We start from the raw sequence: 22,617 nt of genomic DNA on the forward strand, positions 1-22,617 counted from the left end.
AAAATAACTCTTAACATCTATATTACCTATTCCAAGGATAACAGAAAATCAGTTTCATGGCTAGAGCATGTAATGATTCAGGATATATATATACACACACACACACATATATATATATAAATTTATTTATTTTTAATTGCAGGATAGTTGCTTTACAATACTATTTTGGTTTCTATCATACATCAATGTGAATTAGCCATAAGTATATATATGTCCTCTCTCTCTTGAACCTCCCTTCCTAGGATATATTTAGTTTGAGAAAGACACTTGTGGGGAATCGATTGTGAAACATCCTTTGGGTGGGCATCATTCAACCTGCCACATACACCAGGCAGATTGCAAAGAATTGTATTAAATGGATTTTATAAGCCAAATCTAATTAACTTAGGTTTTGGGCTAAGTATTTGTGCAATAATGAGAGAATATTATCTCTTATTGTCAAACTTTATGATTTGGGTGATAGGGAAACAAATCCATGAAAAGTTTTACCAGTTATAAAGTATAATAAATAGTTTGATGGAAAAGTAACATCTTAAAATTGCAAGTTTTTTATGACTGAATCTATCAATGGATCATTTCAGTCTGATTGACTCATTCAACACCTGTGTGAAAACTGAGTGCCCAGAATGAACCAGATAACTCTTTGCTCTACAAAGCTCATATGGTAGATGGGTGGCAGACAGTGAACCAATAAACATGTAAAAATATAATCCAATATCAGGTAACAAGGCTAAGAGGGACACTGGATGCATGGGTGGAGAAAAGTGTAATCCAATATCACATAGCAATAAGTCCATGAGGAAATCAGAAGCTGGTGGGAGCCCATTTGTGTATGGGCTCCATTGGTCTTACATTGGTAAAGCATTCCATTGTGTTATTTGTTGGCCTGTTTCTGGATTGATGAAAGTAAAGACTTACTTTGGTACTTGGTTGACTTGGATGGACTTTGCTTTCATTAATTCATTTATTCTTTGCTTTTAAAACTTAAATTTATTATTTTAATTGAGGGATACTTGCTTTACAGAATTGTGTTGGTTTCTGCCAAACATCAACATGAATCAGCCATAGGTATATGCATGTATATATATATATATCCCCTATATCCCCTCCCTCTTGAACCCCCTCCCAGCTTTCATCCTTTCAATTTGCATGTATGCCAAGCACCTACTGTACATAAAAAGTTTTATGGTAGACATGTAATTTGGACAGAAGCACTGACCTCTAATTGGTAAGATACAGTATGTAAATGGTAGTTAGTGGTAACAGGATCGAGCATTTCAGATCCCTTGAGAGATGTCAAGATTCTCCTCCTTTGGAGGAGATGGTCTGTCTACAGTGAGTTTGCTTGCTCTTTCTCACTTGCTCTACAGTGAGAAAGCTTGCTCTTTCTTTTCCCCCATTCTCTCTGGGTCTTCAGTGTTTGTGAGAAGAAATGCTTGAAAAAATTCTCAACTGGGTTGCTTGCATGTTGATATTGAGCTTGAGGTTTCAGGAAATGTAGGTGCACTCTTTGGACTTTCCACCAGTCATTTAACCTCTCTGCACCTTATCCTCGGGTGCAAAGTGAGAGGTATGGGGTAGATGCTGTTTCAGATCCTTTCCAATGCAGCTGAATATGCATTCCATTATTTTAGCCACACATACACAAAAGACAGGCACAGATATGTTGAAATGTAGACATGTGATTTTTCACTTTGTGTCTCCTAAACATTTTCCCCCCCTTTTCTTGAATTCAGCCTTTATCCAACACAACAATATTCTCTGTTCGATTTTGAAATCTATTAGAAGAACTTCACTTCAATTGAGCCCTTAGGATATCGGATATATTATTGTTCATAAAATAGATAGAAATGATGACCAGCAGCCTGTATCTGAGAGGTGGGTGATAGGATGTGTATAACTGGAAAATCATTCTTGAAGGACACTCTGAACTGCGGCTAGTACTTGTGTATCATTGTGTTGTGACCAGACAGATGGGTGACTATAAAGAAAATATCTTTCTACTCCCTTCTGAGACACATGCAGGGTCGTCCTTCCTTCGTGCTGTCGTGGAGCTACATGCAATTAGCTACAGAATGTTAGCCACCTTGCTGGATGCAGCTCACCATCTCTCTCTGTGGTTTGTAATAGTATGAAAGTGACATTAAACCTATCAAACAATGATGTTCAGGCAGCATGGCGTCACACAAACCCAGCTGTTTGTGCTGATGATTTTGTTTTTCACCAGAGGAGATTTTGGGGGGAAATGTAATGAATGGACAGGCTTATGTTTACTTTTAATGAACCCCAAGTAAATGCTTGGGTCTTTTTCTGTCCGTTTAAATGCAGAGGAGCACATTTCACATCATTACAAAATAAACACACTAATATTCAACCTCTGTTCTTCATTCTGAGCCTCTGCTTCCAGTATTAATAGCTTCCTAGTAGGGAATGTTTGACATTGTTGCTAAACTCTAAACAGGGATCTAATTCAGAGGCAAATTAACATCAGCTTATATTTTGACTTTTAATTTCTCTGGCAAATGAAAAACAAACCAAGAAAAAAAACAAATGACGTAATGAAAAAAATGACCAGTGTTGAATCCATGAAGCCATCTCTTGTATGTATGCTCCATTTTGCTTAGATTAGTATGTCCTCCATGACAATGAACTCTGTGAAAGCAAAAGATATAGGTCAGGTTAGGGTGGGATGTTTTGAAAGAACAGCATGTATATTATCTATGGTGAAACAAATCACCAGCCCAGGTGGGATGCATGAGACAAGTGCTTGGGCCTGGTGCACTGGGAGGACCCAGAGGAGTCGGGTGGAGAGGGAGGTGGGAGGGGGGATCGGGATGGGGAATACGTGTAACTCTATGGCTGATTCATGTCAATGTATGACAAAACCCACTGAAATGTGAAGTAATTAGCCTCCAACTAATAAAAAAAAATTAAAAAAAAAAATGAATACTAAAACCAGTGCCTAGAAGAATGAGCCATTCAGAAATTTGTATCAAATAAAGATTTTTATTTTAATTCCATAGTTAATTCCTGACTTATGATTTATATCTCTGACTTTAGTTAAAGCTAAGGTCAGGTTTTATGGGTTTATAATTAGGTGACATTAGATAAACATACCATTTGCTTTCATAATATATCCTCTTTCAATATGACCCAATAACAACAAAAAAAATGTCCAAGTTCTGTTTGGCAGTTATTTAATCATCAAGCAGTTAAATTATTGAACATCTCTAACACCTGAAGTCCTGTACAGAAATTTTTAAGATACACAAGATATAGTTGCTGCCCTCTAAGGGTTTAAATCTAACATAGGGATCTAATGCATCCCTGACATCTTTAGCATCATTCTGGTGATGTCATCAAATTCACATTGGGATCTTTTATAAAATAATTCTAAGTGATCATACCAGGAGATTCTGATCCAGTGAGTCCAAGTTAAAACTCAGAAATCAGACTTTTCTAGAGGCCCCCTAATGATTTCATTAACTGTTCAGAACTGGCATTTTTTTAAAAATTGAAATTTAACGTGTAATATTTTATAAATTTAAGGTGTACCTGTTAATTTGATGCATTTATATATTGTAATACCATTGCTATTGTAAAAAAAAATAACATCTGTATCATGTTTATTAATTATTGTTTCTTTCTAATGGTTAGAATACAAAATTGGGAACTTCTGAAATAAGTCAAGTGTTTTAGATCTGGAAGAGACTTAGAGAATATTTATTCTAACACCTTCCCTGTAATGGAAAGCCTAGAGATTCCAGAGCTGTTGGTAGAACTCATAGAATTATGAGTCTTGATTAAGAATGTTCCCTGTGTTCAAATACAGTTTCCATCTCTGCAGAAGCTGGGAAGTTGATGAGTAATAAGGTCATCAATGCACTTATTTCTCTACATGTCTGTCCAGGGCATCTTCTCCTTCAACAGAGAGTCTTTTTCTTGTGCTGGAGGTGGAAGCGACCCAAGATATCAGTGAATAAGTACCAGTAATATTAAGTCATGGAAGAGATGATAAGAAGGGCAAGAAGAAGCTCAGATGAAGCATAGCTTAAATATATTACTAGTATGGACTTTGCTGCTGTTTGGAAATTTGCAGTTTGTGTCAGAACCCTGCAATAATTCAACCTCTTTTAATCTCACTCTCCTTTATTTTTGAAACAGGTTGAATAAAAATAACAAAAAAAGGAGAGAGAATGAAATAAAACTATTTAGCAAATTACTACTCCAGTAATTCCTAGATTCCTATCTTCCTCGTCAGTTAAGTTTGGACATGGTAAGCCCATTTTTTTGTTTCATTGGTTGTCGTTGTTTTCCAGTCATTAAGTTGTGACCTCATGAACTGCAGCATACCAGGCTTCCCTGTCCTTCACTATCTCCTGGAGTTTTCTCATGCTTATGTCCATTGAGTCCGTTATGTCATCCAACAATCTCATTCTCTGTTGTCCCCTTCTCTTCTTGCCCTAAATCTTTCCCAGCATCAGGTCTTTTTCAGTGAGTTGGCTCTTCACACCAGGTGGCCAAAGTATTGGAGCTTCAGCTTCAGCATCAGTCCTTTCAGTGAATATTCAGGACTGATCTCCTTTAGGATGGACTGGGTGGATCTCCTTGCAGTCCAAGGGACTCTCAAGTCTCCAGCATCAATCCTTGCTCAGCCTTCTTTATGGTCCATCTCTCACATCTGTACATGACTATTGGAAAAGCCAAAGTGGACATCTTAGTTGCTCAGTCGTGTCCAACTCTTTGCTACCCCATGGGCTGTAGCCTGCCAGGCTCCACTGTCCATGCAAATCTCCAGGCAAGAATACTGAAGTGGGTTGTCATTTCTTTCTCCAGGGGATCTTTTCAACTCACGGATCAAACCTGGCTCTTCTGCATTGCAGGCAAATTCTTTACAGTCTGAGCCACCAGGAAAAATGATAGCTTTGACTAAACGCACCTTTGCCGCAATGTGATGTCTCTGCTTTTTAACACGCTGTCTAGGTTTGTCATAACTTTTCTTCCAAGGAGCAGGTGTCTTTTAACTTTGTGGTTGCAGTCACCATCTGTAGTGATTTTGGAGCCCAAGAAAATGAAATCTTAGTTTTGTAAGTTTAGGTATCATTTTCATCATTCCATGAATAAAAAATTATTTTTTTTACTCAAAATTAAACCTGTGTCCAGAGACATGTTATGATGTATTTGGTCTCTGATTTTATCTTTAACTGCCTTATGTTTGAGGCGTGTAGTGGAATGCAAACAGTGATGATCTAGTCATTGATAAGCAATCAGTTCTCCCATCAGTCAGCCTCTTTAATTGCCACATGCCCCTTCTTCCTTTGAAACCCATGTTATCCTGGCCTCTGTCAATTAAAAATAGCTCCTCTCTATTATGGCATAAGGCCTAATTAATTATTCATAAGTTATTATTTTCCTGATTATTCTTCTGACCCTGATGTAAATGACACTGAAAGTCTAGGCTATTTCTGGAATGCATACGAGCAGACAAAACAACGGCTATAAGGGAGGCGAACCAAGGCTGTATTTGTGTGCAGCAGTGTAATAATAATACCAAGCTCCGAGTAGGAGAGAGATTTTTCCATTAACATTGAGCACTGCTTAAAGAACTTGTGTTTCCCAATATGCAGAAAGAGTATTTCTTTTTTTTTTTTCTCTGTAGCTGTACTTAAACATTCGATGGATTGATGAGGTTACACACGAGTAGAAGGCTGTCGGAGTGTATCTGGCTCTTCCTGTGCGCTGCCCTCACCCCCACCAACACATACAGGGGAAAAGGAGAGTGTGGGTCATCATAAACCCTCCCGTCTGTTCCTGCCACTGTTTTACAGCTGCAGGAAGAATGAGTCTTTCTCATCCTTCCTTCTCCCAGGGCAGCTTCAGAGGACCCTTGGCCTGACGGCCATCCTGGCTGTACAGCCTGACCGTGGAAGGGACCTGAAGCTGATCAGGGGCTCTTTGGCAGTCCTGCTTGTTTCCCCTGACCCCTCTTTCATAACAGCTTCCTGGGCCAGAGCCATTTGTTTGAAACCTCCCTGCAGTGGACCGCAGAAGTTGGATAGAATGGGAAGGGGCCAGAAATGTGGGTTATCCCTCTTTGCTATGTCCCAAAAGTAAACGGCAAGTATAACTGATGAATCTAGGAATCTTTCCTGCCCTTGAGAGTGAAAATTAGAACTTTATAAAAGAAAAAAAAAGAAAGAAACCACCATGTTTGTACGTGCTAGAATCTGTAATAGGTGGTGGGTTATCTCAAGAGTATGACCGACTGCATCTCTGATTATTTATGGAAGAGATATACATTTGGGGGGTATGGACTGAGGTTGGTGAAGAGAAGAGAATACAGAACAAGACTTATCTGGTCCTGCTTGCAAATGTTGTCTACACAGGTAGTAGGAACAGAGACCCTTCCCTGGAGTATGGGTTCTGTAGCTAGGAGTTGTAGGAAAACCCATGCTATCAAGATAGCGTGGGCTGCTTTCATTGAATTCACGTAACTCAGCCTCTCTTAAACATAATATCCATAGTATAAAGCATATAATCATTAAAAAGAATTGAATGAGTGTAGTATTGGACATGGGCTTCCCAGGTGGCTCAGTGGTAAAGAATCTGCCTGCCAATGCAGGAGACGCAGGAGACTCAGGTTCAATTCCTGGGTGAGAAAGATCCCCTGGAGGAGAAGATGACAACCCACTCCATTGTTCTTGCCTGGTAAATTCCAAGGACAGAGGAACTTGGCGGCCTGCAGTCCATGGGATTGCAAAGAGTCAGACACGATTGAGTGACTGAGCACACATGAGATGTACTGAACAGAAAATTTTAATTTTAAAAATGCATTCAGGATTGGGTTTCTCAACTTCATGGTGAAATACAATCAAGATTTACATAATTATCTTCGAATAGTGTAATTCTGCTCAAAAACTGCCTTGGTCTATAAAGATAATACCAGAAGTACTTTATTCCTGTCAAGTCCTTAGTTTTGTTTGTCCTTTATATATCATATAGTCTGTTATACTGTAGGATTCTAGCAGCAATGCAGGTAACCTTTGACAAAAGAAGACACTTGGCAACTTTATGCATGCATGTTAAGTCACTTCAGTTGTGTCCAGCTCTGTGTGACCCTATGGACTCTGTCCATGCGATTCTCCAGGCAAGAATGCTGGAGTGGGTTGCCATCCCCTCTTCCAGGGGATCTTCCTGTCCCAGGGATCGAACCCACATCTCTTATGTCTCCTGTATTGTCAGGCAGGTTCTTTAGCACTCGTGCCACCTGGGAAGCCCCTGGCATCTTTATTAATGTTGATTAAGCCTCTTATTATTTAACTGCTGTATTATTTTGCTTTGTATTCTATGGCCAGTAACTGCTGCTGCTAAGTCGCTTCAGTTGTGTCCGACTCTGTGTGACCCCATAGACGGCAGCCCACCAGGCTCCTCCCTGCCTGGAATTCTCCAGGCAAGAACACTGGAGTGGGTTGCTATTTCCTTTTCCTAATGGCCAGTAACTTTCCATATGAAAATTTATTTTTCTGTTTGAACTATCCTTTTTTTTCTCCTTTGCATTTACCTCTTTGTTTCTACTCAGTTTTTCCATGGGGACACTCCTAGTAGGATAGAGAGTATGTGGACTTCTCTTGTGGCTCAGTGGTAAAGAATCCACCTGCAATGCAAGAGACGCAAGTTTGATCCCTGTGTCGGGAAGTTCCCCTGGGCAGATGATACGGGTTATAGTCCATGGGGTCACATGGACTATAAATGAGTCAGGCACAATTTAGCAATTATAGCTTTTATGTACGTGCTCTTGTGTGTGTGTATATATATATATATAGTATATATAATATGTTATTATATAAAATATATATGTATAATATTGTGGCTATGCTCATTTTAGGCATTTCCAAACACTTCTATGTGCATAATGGTTATTTCCAGCTTCATTTCAATGAATACTTATAAAATAAATAGCTCAATGTGTGAACAGTCATTAAGAATATGAATACATTTAATTGAATGTCTTCAAAAGGCCATCTTGTATTAATTTCTTTTTCCTGCTGAATTTTTTTCCACTTAAATAATTTCTGTTCCAACATGTAGCCTTCAAATCAGTTTAATTCTTATAGCTGAGCTAGACGGTCATATAAATATATTTACATACACAGTCACACACACAGAAGTCATCTTCAAACCTCATTCAGGCTACAACTGCAAAAAAGACAAATGTGTCTTTGTCAGTATCTCTGATGTGTCAAAGGACACTTTACATGGAGAGTCAGGATGGGCTGTAGAAACATCAGAGCTGGAACGTGAATCTCCCATGACCTCCTTCCTAAGCCAGAATCTATGTGAAAGTTCAAGAAGTCAGGAGCACACACTTGTGATGACCCATATCACGGAGGGTAGGAGGAAGCTCTGTGTCCTGGCCAAGGTAGATGAGGAAGGAATGTGGAAGTGTTTAGTGTCAGCAAAGGGGCAAGAAGGTAGGGAGGGGTCCTGTACTATTCTTTCTGCTGGACAGCTGCTGGAGTTTACAGCTCGCTTTTATGAGCCCTACGGAGATTAGTTTGTGGAGGGTCAGTCCAGTGTAAAGGGTCAGGGGTGGAGAGTTCATTGGTCTGGTTTGAGAAAGCAGTGATAAAACAAAAGGAATCCAACTCTTTAGAACTCCCTTTGTCAGCAGCAGTGTTCCAATATATCCAGATAAAATTCTGTGAAGCAAAAAAGAAGGTCTTTTGATCATATTTTAGTTCTCTAACTTCAATTTGCTTTGATACAAATAAGTTGTTACATGTGTATCTCATTGTTAAGAACTTGATTTGAAGTGGGGCATCCTCACCACTCTCCTGTCTGAAATAAGAGATAAGAAAAATATCTGTGCTAACTAAAATGGAATGTTTAATAAATAATTTCCTCTGGAAACTTAAAAAATGAAGGCCATATAATTCTAAAGGAGCACCTTTTACTACAAAAGAAGCAACAGGCAAAATTGAAACGTTAATCAAACGAACGTATATTTTAAGTAAACTGGTTGTATTTTCATTTGGAATAGCATTTTCAAAGGGATATTTTTTAAATAACACTGTAGATTTAAACTCAGTATTCCTTTTCTGATTTTCATTTGCATTCAAAATCATGGTCTCGCTTTGAACACTTTAAGGTGTTTTAAAAACCTGTAGCAGAATAACTAAGCTTTTGAAATAATATAGTAAGCAAAATATAAATATCAAGGTTCTAATAATTGTTTCTCCAGGCAAAGGATTGAATATAATTGTATATTTCTGAAATCAGAAATGGCCAGAGAAATTAATCTGCAATTTGATGGCTTCCTGCTGCCTACTTGATAAGCTTGAAACTCCTTAGTGTGAAATACAGGTACTTGCTTCAGTCAGATGTATTAACTTCATCATCCGACTCAGTTGTTTGCTCATCGTGTTTCTTCTGCTACAACTTGGCACCTATGTTGTTGTCCCCCCAACCCAGGCCAGCCTTGGCATTTCTCCAGCTGGAAACCCCTATTTAATTTTCAAAGCCTGGTTTCAATGTCACCTGTCCGGTAATGCATCTCTTAAGCCCTGTTAGTCGCTCCATTTTTTAGTGTTTGTTTGGCACTTTATATACAGTGATGTTTTAGTAGTTAGTATATTTCACATTATGCTTTTACAGGTTGCAAATCCTTGTAGATTGTGGTTCTTACTCCCATAGCATGTGTGTGTGCGTGTTAAGGCACTTCAGTCGTGTCCAGCTCTTTGTGAGCCTAAGGACTGTAGTCTGCCAGGCTCCTCTGTCCATGGGATTCTCCAGGCAAGAATACTGGAGTAGATTGCAAGGATCTCCTCCAGAGGACCTTCTTGATCCAGGGATGGGATTGAGTCTCCTGCATTACAGGCTGACTTGTTTTTTACCACTGAGCCACTGGGGAAATCCCCACTGCTACAGAATAAGTCCTCTTTTAATATCAATCATTTTATAATGCCCTCATTATTTTTACATAAATTCTTTAGATGTATGACCTACCCATCTGTATTATTTTTTAAAAATCTGTATAATCCCCCAACTGTAATGGGAAATAAAACTGTTTTATATTATACTTAAATAATAAGATTTTGAATGGTAAGTGCTAAGGAGTAATTGTGTTACAAAGTAGAAATGACCCCTACAAATTTTCAACATGTAACCTGGGGAACAATATCTTCCATATCAACAAACACGGACAGGAACTCTGAGCCCTGTTAGGCTGGACTACATCTGTATAACTTATCATTTATCCCACAACCTATACAGTAAGTAAAGGATTATGTCTGTAATACTACGTTGAGAGTTACCCGAAAATGAGTAATTAAGATGTTATATTATTTTGTATCTCACCTGTGTAGTACTCACTAGTTTTAGTTGAGTATATCTTAAAACACATCAGAAATCTATTAAGACCTTAAAATAAATGGATGCATGAAAATGAGTGACTAGTTTTCTGAATTTCAATGCATTTATATTTCTTATATATGCATCTCTAGCTTTTTCAAAGAAGGCAGGAGTAAATGAAAAAAATCAAAATGCACTTGTTGAATTGTCATTATTATATACTTACATGTTCTGGAGTTTGTTATATATGTGTATACTCTGAGGTTTAGAGAACTTGGGATCCAATCTTTTTGAGCCATTTTTTTTTAGTTCCCTAAAATATGGGATAGGATACCCTTCATAATGTTATTGGATGCCATAAAACTGTTAAGAATATTCAAATGGGTTGTTTTTCTAGTTCAGTTGCTTTTTTTTTTTCATGCTGTTATACCCCCAATTTTTTAAACAGTGGGAAAATATATGTAGCTTTTATTAATCCTATATATATATATTGCCTATAGATCATGAAAATTTGGTGTACACTCTTGAATAATGAAACAAATAGTGTCATAGTTTCTAATGTTATTAAGACTAAATAATTAAAGAAGCAGCCAAGAAAGTTTGCTTTGGGTTATAGAGTACTTGCCCACCACTTCATGGCAAATAGATGGGAAAACAGTGGCTGACTTTATTTTTTGGGGCTCCAAAATCACTGCAGATGGTGACTGCAGCCATGAAATTAAAAGGCGCTTGCTCCATGGAAGGAAAGTTATGACTAACCTAGACAGCGTATTAAAAAGAAGAGACATTACTTTGTCAGCAAAGGTCCATCTAGTCAAGGCTATGGTTTTTCCAGTGATCACATATGGATGTGAGAGTTGGACCGTGGAGAAAGCTGAGTGCTGAAGAATTGATGCTTTTGAACTGTGGTGTTGGAGAGGACTCTTGAGAGTCCCTTGGACTGCAAGGAGATCCAACCAGTTCATCCTAAAGGAGATCAGTCCTGGGTGTTCATTGGAAGGACTGATGCTGAAGCTGAAACTCCAATACTTTGGCCACCTGATGCGAAGAACTGACTCATTGGAAAAGACCCTGATGCTGGGAAAGATGGAAGGCAGGAGGAGACAGGGACAACAGAGGATGACGTGGTTGGAAGGCATCACTGACTTGATGGATATGGGTTTGGGTGAACTCCACTAGTTGGTGATGGACAGGGAGGTCTGGCATGCTGTGGTCCATGGGGTCACAAAGAATTGGACACAACTGAGCAACTGAACTGAACTGAACTGAACTGATAGAGTACTCGAACAATTTAAAAAACTTAATGCAGAGCGTTGGAAGTCTCCCTTTGTTCCTTTTCTAGCAGGCATAGGACTCCCTGGTGGTTCAGATGGTGTGAAGAATCTGCCTTCTAGGCAGGACACCCAGGTTTAATTCATGGGTCAGGAAGATTCCCTAGAGAAGAGAATGGCAACCACTCCAGTATTCTTGCCTGGAGAATTTCATGGTCAGAGGAGCCTGGTGGGCTACAGTTCATGGGCTCACAGAGTCAGACTTGACTGAGCGCCTCATACTGACTGACTGACTAGCAGGAGTAAGGCAATGTTGAATGGTATTAAGTGGGAAAGTGTTGGCAGTCAGTGTTTACATATCCTTTATGCCTTGATAACCAGGAGCAAGAATCTCCTGTGTTTATTGCCTAAGTTTATCAAATTTAGCTTAAAAATTGATGATGAGAAAAACGGGGAAAAATAGATAAATTTAAAACACAGAAATGATTCCAGCTAATTAAATTAGAAGCATAAAAAATTGTGCAGAAAATCCATTGCCGGAGAGTTATAAAGACTGGTTTCATTAAATACCCAGACATCAATTTTGTAACTGAGCACTGAGGTGCATTGAAAACCAGGGAGTGTTGGGAAAATTGACTTGGTATAAATTCTGAATAGACTGACATTTTTGTTTTAGAAATACAGGTACCAATATAAGAATGTGCAGTCATGTAAATGTACTTAAATACATCCCAGGGTGATGTGTAAATGTAAGTGTCCTCATTCAATTATTCCTCATGTTCTCAAAGATCTAGAATATTAAGTGGGATTTTTTTTTTTTTACTTCTAGGACAATCATTTTGAACACTTACAAAAAGCATTGTAATTTGCCTCAGATGTAGCAAGCCTTAAGGGTAATCAATAGCCAGGGATGCTTTTGAAGAAACTCAACTGTGGCTGAGAGAAGGGGAATGAGTATGGCTGTCAAGAAATGTCAATGGGGAAAATTGTTGATGACATTAATGCTCTCTCCTCTGTGCTTCTTTGCTTTTTTTCCCTCTGTCCTCTACTTGCTTCCTCCTTAGTTTTCTAATTTCATAGTTGAGGAAACTGAAGTCTAATGGATTTCAGTTACTTTCCCAGTGTCATTTCATGAGATTAATTATAGAGGTGGCACCAGACTGAAGATCTCCTAATTTCTAATCCTGGGATTTTTTTTTTTCCCACCACATCACACTGCTTCATTCTTTTTTCCTCTGTCCATTCAACCTACTGATGCATACATTTTAGTACTTACTATTTATTAATGACTGCCAGGTAGAAGGTTGTAACAGGGGCTCATCACTTAGAAGGTGTAACTTTCTTAGATATTCTTCAGTGAAAATACCTGAAATGTTTCAGTTTTAGGAAAACAAAGAGATACCTTCCAACTTGAATTTGCTTTAGTGTATATATATTATATATTATATGCATATATATGTATATACATATATATATATACACACATATATATATATATATTTGATCAGTAGATATATATGTTAGAACTTTATTTAGGAAAGGCACATTGAAGGAAAAGATTTCACTTTCCATTGTTTGGACAAGCTTTTCAGGCACTCTTCCAAATGATGTTTTGATTGATTTCTTACCGATGCTGATGTTGACCAGCATTGTAATCTAACTTGACATCAGCAGGCAGGTCTGTTCAGTGAAGTGTATTAGACACTCGACTATAATGTTTTCTAATTAGGTTGAATCCTAGAGATGATATAATGGGCCATTCTTTTTCATTCCTCGTTGAATATTGTGATTAATTATTGATCAAGTATGAATGTCTCAAACTTTTTATTTCAAATTAAGACAATCAGATTAAACTTAAAAATTGACTTTTAGCTTTTTTCAGTTGATTTAAAGTAATTCTTCATGATCTTTAATACAGACATCTTCTATATTTGGTATTAATGAATCTAGTACCACAGAATCATTTAATGTCTGTATTATTATTAGCTAGCCTGTGATTCTGTGGAAAAGGCACTGGCAATTACATTGTCATAATTTATTAAATAGTGCTAAGGAAAAGAAAAATCTAATCCAATCCAATTTTTTCCAGTATTAAGAGCAATTATTTCATAAAGCAAAAAGTCACAAAATGTGTGAAATTCCAGCATATCTTTATTGTTTCACTGTTCTTTGTTAAAGAAAAAAATTGCCAGAATTCATAGAAGAGTAGGCATAAGAGATGAACAGACATTTTGCCAAAGTTATATAGCAAGGATATTTGAAAAGTACTTATCATGAATCTTTAGGGAAATTCAATTAAAACAACAGTGAGAAAGCATGACAAACTTACAAGTGTTAGAATTAGAATGATTGACCAATCTATGAATCTTTCATTTTCTTGAGCTTCATTACCAGTAAAATCATCTCCTAAAGACATAAACAGTGCTGTGTATTTGTATGTCTGAAAAATTGCCATATTGTGCTATTTTATTAGTATGATATTATTCATATTTCTTAGAAAATTCAGTTTCTATGTCTAGGACTAGTTAAAAGAAATGGTTAATGAAGCAAGTTTATCTTCAGGATTATTCCATTTCCTTCATTATCTTACCCTTACTCAATCTGTCTTTACCTACATAGTATCTCTGTGGGATTCCTCTAATACTAGACTAATGTTGGTGTCATATTTCCACATCAATTCATTATTGTTTTCTGGATTCATGTGTTGGCAAAGATCTCAAGATTACAGCTCCGATCAATGGGAACGATTGTCATGATCAGATGGTGATATCTGTCCTGTGACCATCTCACCAGTGTATTTGGTGTATCTGTTTAACATCTTGACAACTAACTAATCTGAAAAAGATATCACTATTAATGTATTGAGAATGGTTGTCTGCCAGCTTCTCCTTCCTCTTCCCTGTTACCATAGCTTGTGTATAGTTTAACCGTGACCTTCTGAAGAGTATATGACCTATTTGTTTTCAATGTGTTTTTGGCTAGTGCTGGGAAATTAAATTTCCCCAGTCATGCCACTGTGAGAAAAATCTTCCTATTGGTCTTGTAGATTTTACCGTAGGTATTGTACAGACTAAGAATACTGTTTATATCATGCCGGAACACACTCAATAACCTTGCAGTATTTTTTCCTTGGGATTTAATATCTCCTATGATAGTTCAACATTCAGAAAACTAAAATCGTGGCATCTGGTCCCATCACTTCATGGGAAATAGATGGGGAAACAGGGTCAGACTATTTTTTTGGGCTCCAAAATCACTGCAGATGGTGATTGCAGCCATGAAATTAAAAGACTCCTTGGAAGGAAAGTTATGACCAACCTAGATAGCATATTAAAAAGCAAAGACATTACTTTGCCAACAAAGGTCCGTCTGGTCAAGGTTATGGTTTTTCCAGTGGTCATGTATGGATGTGAGCGTCAGACTGTGAAGAAAGCTGGGCACTGAAGAATTGATGCTTTTCAACTGTGGTGTTGGAGAAGACTCTTGAGAGTTCCTTGGACTGCAAGGAGACCCAACCAGTCCATCCTAAAGGAGATCAGTCCTGGGTGTTCATTGAAAGGACTGATGTTGAAGCTGAAACTCCAGTACTTTGGCCATCTCATGAGAAGAGTTGACTCATTGGAAGAGACCCTGATGCTGGGAGGGATAGGGGGCAGGAGGAGAAGGGGACGACAGAGGATGAGATGGCTGGATGGCATCACCGACTAGATGGACAGGGAGGCCTGGCATCCTGCGATTCATGGGGTTGCAAAGAGTCGGGTATGACTGAGCGACTGCACTGAACTGAACTGATGATAATTTATTTAATCATGCTGAATGCTTATAATTTACTCTTTCTGAACGCTCCAGCAGCGTGTCTTCCTTTTGGTTATTTTACTGCTGAGGTGTAAACATATATATAAAATCATTACTCTTAAGAAACTAATGCTGGCAAACAATTGTGTATCTTGGTTTGGTTTTTCCTCTCATTTACAAAAGCTTGGAAGGATAACACGGAAGTATCAGTTATCTTATGACATTTCTTAGATTCAGTCATTGACTAACTGAGGGGAAAAAAAAGAGGTTGATATTAAAGTTAATTTATGTGAAAAGTGCTTTAACACTAAAGCACTCTCTAGGTTCACTTATAGTATTAAAATATTTACAGGTGCTATTCATTCAGGTAACTTTGAGAGTTCTTAAAAGTGTCTATGATTTGCTTTAGAGACTGAAATGAGATCAGGAGAAAGGAAGTCAGTTGCCTAGTGATGGACTGGGGTCTGCTTCATCTTTGTTTCAGTCCTGAGATGTATGGGTATGTTTTCCTTTTAGATATTTTACTGTTTATGAGTTTGGATTTGTACAATGAGGTTAATGTTGTGTTCATGCCTACTTATAAAACATCTATTATGCAGCCCATGAATCAAGAAGTAATTTTGACATTCAGGTCTTATTCTTTAAGACATAGTTTGCAAGGCTATAGTTGTCATAGATAGTGATTTCTCTGATGGGTCTGGGCAAAGTAAATTAAAAACTTTCTGGAAAGAATTTACCATTACTGATGCCATCAAGAATATTTGTGATTCATAGGAAAAGGTCAAAATAGAACATTAATAGGAGTTTGAAAGAAGTTAATTTCAACCCTCATGGATGTCTTATGAGGAGTTGCTTCTTATGGCTTTCAAAAAAGTGGTTTCTTGAGCTGGGTTGTACTCCTGGTGAAGATGCTGTGAAGATTGTTGAAATGACAACAAAAGATTTAGACTATGATATAGATTTATTTGATAAAGCAGAGGCATGGTTTGAGAGGATTGACCACAATTTTGAAAAAGTTCTACTGTGGGTAGAATATTATCCAGCACTATAGCATGCTACAGAGATATTGTGACAAGAAGAGTCAGTTGATGCAGCAAAATTTGTTGTTGTCTTATTTTAAGAAATTGTTACAGCCACCCCCACCTTTAGCACCTACCAACCTGATCAGTCAGCAGCCATCAATATGGAGGCAAGCCCCTCCACTAGCAAAAAAGAAAAAGAATAACATTTGTTGAAGACTCGGAGCGCAGTATTTTTTTTTTTTTTTAGCAATAAAGTATTTTTAATTAAGGTATGTGCATTGTGTGTGGTTTTTTTAGATATAATGTTATTGCCCACTTAATGGACTACAGAATACTATGAACATAACTTTTATATGCCTGGGGAAACCAAAAAATTCTTGTGACTCACTTTACTGTGATATTTGGTTTATTGTGGTGGTCTGGAACTGCTCCCACACCATCTCCTAGTGTACCTACATAGAAAAATAGAATAATGAAAAAAAATTGATTCTATAAGACATTAAACTGGTTTGAGTAACTCTGCTTATTATGTTAACTTAATACAAAATTAGTTCTTATTTGCATATTGAGTTTTTGAAGGTTTGAGTGGTGAATGAGAGGAAGAGTTGTATATGCCCATGAGCTTTACCATGACACCAGACAGACAGTGAACAAGCTGGGTGTGTTTTTACTATGCAATGAGAGCTGTGGTTTGGAAAGACTGCTTTTTTAAAAGCATCTGTTCTCCTAAATTTGAATCATATGTTCACCCATTTATTCATTCATGAAATATTGACTGAGTACTGACCTTGGACCAGGCACTGTGCTAGGCATTAGGTATACTGTGTTGAGGTCATTGCCTCCAAGGAGATTCTATTCTACTGGAGAGACCCAGAAAATAAACAAGACATCCAAACTATTATATGAAAAATTGAGAAAAACATTAAGGAGTGCATAGGGAGCTATGATAGATAAGAATGATACCAAGTGGGAGGAGTGGGCACAGAGATGAAAAGGAATTTGAAGAATACGGAACCAGCTACATAAGGAGCTTGGTCCATGTGGATAGCTCTTGAGTGTGGCGTGATCCAGGAACTGAGAGCTGGACAAGTGTGGCTGGAACACTGGGGAGGGAAGGACATGAATCCGGAAAGGTTGGCAAGGACCATGTCATTCAGGGTTTCCTAAGCCTTGGCCAGGACCTCGGAGTGTGTGCAACAGTAAGGGAGGTCATACTAAGCTTTAAGCAAGGAGTGACTTGATCCATTTAATCTGTGCTTTGAAAAGCAACTGCTGTGGAAAAATGGGTTAAAGGAGCACCTAAAGAGAAAGTGGAGAAACTTAGACAATCAAGCAATGTAAATGGCAGTGTACACACTTCCAAATTCATTCATTTTTAACTCAACCATCTGAAAAATACAGAGAAAGGAATGTTTCAGGACAGATTTTTCAGTCCATATTCCTTAATGTGGCTCCTCTTTTGTAAACATCTAAAACTTGTTGTATATTTCTAATTAACACTTTTTTTGTTTTCCAGTTGTTGATTCTAACAGAAATTCCCCTATTTTAATTATAGTTCACATAGTAGTAAGTAAAGTATATTTTTTGTTAGACTGTCATTTACATAGTTGCCATTTTTGTGGGTGACAGTGCTTGAGTATTGGCTGGTTCATGTGGTTCAACCTAAAAGACTCAGAGTTTGACTGTTCTCATTGAAACATTTGTCTACTGTCAATGTGGTCTCTAGTAAGAGAAATATTCTCCTTCTCTGTGGATAAATAAATGAAGGGTCCAGATGGCATTGCTATGATGGAAGATGCATTATGGCTATTCCTCAGTCCGTAGACACATAGAGCACCCTCTCTGGATAATCCAGGATAAAGGGGAAAATGAAATGGCCACTTTATTGAAAAAGTCCACCTTTCCACTGTAGTCAGTCAAATGCTATTATCCTTTTATTACTCTGTAATTTTGAGGGCAAGTTCAGTGAATAACTGTGGAGGCTATTAAGAGCTGTCATGGAGAATTTATCTGTCTTTAAATGGAAGGTGGAAACATTACTGCAGGAACAGTGCTGCCTCGATACAGATAATTCTCCTCTTTGAGCCCTTTAAAACGCTGTTTATTGCTTCCTACTACATCTCCCCAGACTGATCTAACACTCGTAATTGTGATCCTGCTTTTGTTTCTCTTGTCAGGAATAAAATTTATGGAAGAAGCGTGGCCCATGGGAACCAACCCTGTTTTGTGTTAGTTTCATGTGAGTGTCTACACTAATAGTACACAGAGAAGGTCAATAGTAACTTACAGAAAACATGATTAAATCCACCCATCTGCCTAAAGGGTTCCAGAAAGGGCCTCTGCCATCCTCTACACTCTAGTCTTAGCCTGGGATTCTGAGAGTAAAGCTGGAGCTGGTGGGCACCATCATAATGATAGAAAGAACTGAATATTTCAGAACATCACTGTTTTATTTTTCTGTGAATGCTGTGCAAACCTGGTATCTTAAAACAACAGAAATTTGTGCTCTTACAGTTTTGGGTGCCACAAGTTCAAAATCAAGGTGTGTTCGTGGCCATGCTCCCTCCCAAGTCTCTAAGGGAGAATCCTTGCTTGTTTCTTCCAGCTCTAGGCTATGCTTGGCATGTGACTGCATCAGTTCACTGTCAGCTTCTGTCTTCTCTTGTCTTTTTTCCCTGGGTCTCAGTGTATCCTTTTTGTCACTTATAAGAACATTCTCCTTGGATTTAGGGCTCTCCTTAATACAGCATTTTCTCAGATTCATCCTTAACTTAATTTCATCTGCAAAAGCCTTATTTCCAAATAAGATCATATCCTGAGGTTCCTGGTGGATCTGAATTAAGGGGACAGTGTTCCTACTTGGTATAGTCACTGACTCAGAACACAAAGCAAAGGCATGTGAATTGGCACCTTTGTTTTCTCATCTGAATCTTATCAACTTTCACCAACAATAAGAATAACATATTCTCAATGCTTTGCTCCAAGAATAAAATGGAGTACAGTTAATTCATAGGATTGTTAGAAGATAATATTGCCAAAAATCTCTATACATTTTTAATAAGAGAATAGAATTCAACAAAGATATATTTTATTTTAATTGTAAAATGTTAAAAATTTGCTTAATTGAGCTCTTATAGGAGACTTTGAAAAATTCATTTTCAAATATGATTTGCACTTATGACTTTTTCATTTTACTGGGCTTCAAGTATTGGTTCTTGGACATAGATTAGGCTCTAGCTTGGGAAATGTTTGCCTTTTATATATAAAGATCTAGTCTTTCAGTTCTATTTATATTACCAATTTTTTGTTCAGTCTCAGTTTTGGTCATCATAGTCCTGTATAGTTTCTACTATAGGATAAGAACTCTGCCAGATACTCATCCATTATTTTGTGCATTTTGCATCAGAACAACCCTCTGGAATAGGTACTATTGCCCCTGTTTTACAGATGATGGAATTGATGGGCTAATGACTTGCTTAAGGATATACAGGGTGTCAGCAGAAGAACTGGTTTTCTAATCCAGGTCTGTCTGGGTCCAGGGTGCAAGCTTTTGACCACTGCCCAAAATGCTTTGTTCTAGAATGCCCACCATGAGTTTGGGAGGAGGTCAGTACATTTATCTCCTGTTAATCCAGTGTCACCTGGAGGCTGTGTTCCTGAATCCAAGATCTTTTGCTGGATTCAGTGTGCCCTGCCAGGGAACTCCTGGAGAAGAGGGCAATGGTTAGACATAAGGGGGTCACATTTTCTGTCCAGACTCCTGGCTGGCAACTTGAACTACTAGCAGCTGATAGTGAGTGAGGGGCAGAGATTTTTTTGCCTTGAGACATCTTTCCCCTTTCATCTCTTTCCAGAGGCAGTATTTGTTTGGATGCAGATCACGCAGCAGGGTGAACAGAGCATCTTGCCAAGCTCGCTGTGTTTCCCAGATTGGAAGGTTGCCTTATACTCGATGACATGTCTTGGGAACTCCATCTCATCACTTTAATGCCCACAGCCTCGTCTCACACTCCCATCTCTCCTGTCTGCTGTGTCTCCTCCATCTTTCCCCGTATCCCTGCTTGACACATTTTACATGTCTATTCATTCCTTTATTTTCTGCCCTTCACTAGACTGTAAGCTTCATGGAGGCAAGAGCTTTGTCTTTTTTTGCTTCTATGTGTTCAGTATGTAGGAAAGAGCTTGCTACAAATGTGGTAAAATGGTGTGATTGAGTGAGTGTGTGAGCATTCCCTGTCATCGTGATTAAACTAGTGATTCATGCCTACTTGTTTTTTCCTTTGCTGATTTTGAGGAAATTATAGGACTTCAGTGAGCCCTAAACCCTGCTTAAGTGTTGGTATTGCAATATCTATTGAGGAGCAGTATTCTCACTTAGTATAATGATGTGGGGTGAAGGTTATGATTACGCGAGCAGGATTCTACATGAGAGCTGAAAAATAGAAATCCTAGGGTGAAAGTAGTAGGAAGACTAGTGGGAAGATGTGTTGGGCACAGCAGTGTGTGTGTGCGTATGTGTACGCTCAGTCGTGTCCAACTCTTTGCAACCCCATGAACTGTAGCCCACCAGGCTCCTCTGTCTATGTGATTTCCCAGGCGAGAATACTGGAGTGTATATATAGAATGGCCTCATAAGTATATTTACCACAAGCAGCATATATTTATGTCTAATCATTGCTGTATATGGGGCTTCCCTCCTGATGGCTTAAGGGGTTAAGAATCCTCCTGCAGTGCAGGAGACACAGGAGACCCGAGTTTGATTCCTGGATCAGGAAGATCACCGGGAGAAAGAAATGGCTACCCACTCTAGTATTCTTACCTGAAAAATCCTGTGGACAGAGGAGCCTGGTGGGCTGCAGTCCATGGGGTTGCAAAGAGTTGGACATGACTGAGTGATTAAGCATGCACACACACACATATATAATATATATATTGTGTATATAATATATTTATGCTGCCTTTAATATATATTACATATACATTTTAAAATGCATATATATATATCTTTAATTCCTTATTTTCCCTTTCATGAAAAGAAAATCACCACAGAATAGTGCTAAATTATGTATTAATACATGGGCTTCCCTGATGTCTCAGATGGTAAAGAATTTGCCTGCAATGCAGGAGGCCAAGACTTGATTCCTGGGTCAGGAAGATCCCCTGGAGATGGGAATGGCTACCCACCCCAGTATTCTTGCCTGGAAAATTCTAGGGACAGAGGAGCCTGGTGGGCTACAGTCCACGGAGTTGCAGAGTCAGACATAACTGAGCAACTAACACACATGTCTGCAATCAGAAAAAATAATGGGGATAAATGTTGGAGCCATTAGATAAAGTCCAGGCTGGGGATATTTATTTAAATTTAATTTTTTATTCCTATAAAATATGAGTATGCCATGATTTTCTTGGAAAAAGACCGAAAAAATGGTGATTTTTGTTTGCTTTTACTATTAGTGATTTTCAAGAGTCCGAGAGGTTGTGTAATTCTAGTGGGAGATTTAACTGTATGGAAGGAGATTCAGGCATTTCTTTTCTCCACCTGATGCCTGAGTCTCTAGTAAAGGACAGGTTGTTTAAGGAGAGATTGGGAGGTGATGAACAAGGAAAAATAGGACTTATTTGGTTGAGGAGAAGAGAGAGGAGATATGAGAGGAAAATTCTATTTTTTTCTTTTTTCCTTGACTAGAAGACGGCTTTCCAAATTGCCTTACAGGATTGAGTGGAAATTATTGATAACCAGTTCTGAGAGCAATAATAGAGTAGGAGGGTCAGAGCATCAGAGGTGGCCGATGGGAGAGAAAGGAGACATTTACTTAGAGTTCAGTTCTGCATCTTTGCTACTGGTGAATTTCTATTCTATTACCACTTCCTCCTTTTCAGTAATGGAACTTATAGAGACAATCAAAAAGGTAATAGAGCCATCAATATAGTATATTCTGGAAACCCAGCTGAGGTGCTAAAGTAGTTCCTAACACTTACAAAGCACATCATAATGGATCAAGTTCACTGCTTTTTAGAGCGGTCTGGCCAGGAGTGGAAAGAGATTGGCAGTGTATTCAAGCACAGCCCCAGGAACTTGGTGTGTGGCCTTCACCCCTCCATATTTTCAGAATGGGCGGGGGGGGGGGAGTGGTCTGCTAAGCTGTGATGTATTAATTTTTCCTTCAGAATATTAATTC

General features: G+C 38.3%; 1 protein-coding gene across 2 annotated transcripts in view; it reads left to right on the forward strand.

Moving 5' to 3' along the window:
* Nucleotides 1–22,617, forward strand: part of GPC6 (glypican 6) — a 1,181,547-nt gene that overhangs the window by 131,087 nt on the left and 1,027,843 nt on the right. The window lies entirely within an intron of this gene.

The sequence above is a fragment of the Muntiacus reevesi genome, chromosome 11 (assembly GCF_963930625.1).
Source record: "Muntiacus reevesi chromosome 11, mMunRee1.1, whole genome shotgun sequence".
Taxonomy (NCBI): domain Eukaryota; kingdom Metazoa; phylum Chordata; class Mammalia; order Artiodactyla; family Cervidae; genus Muntiacus; species Muntiacus reevesi.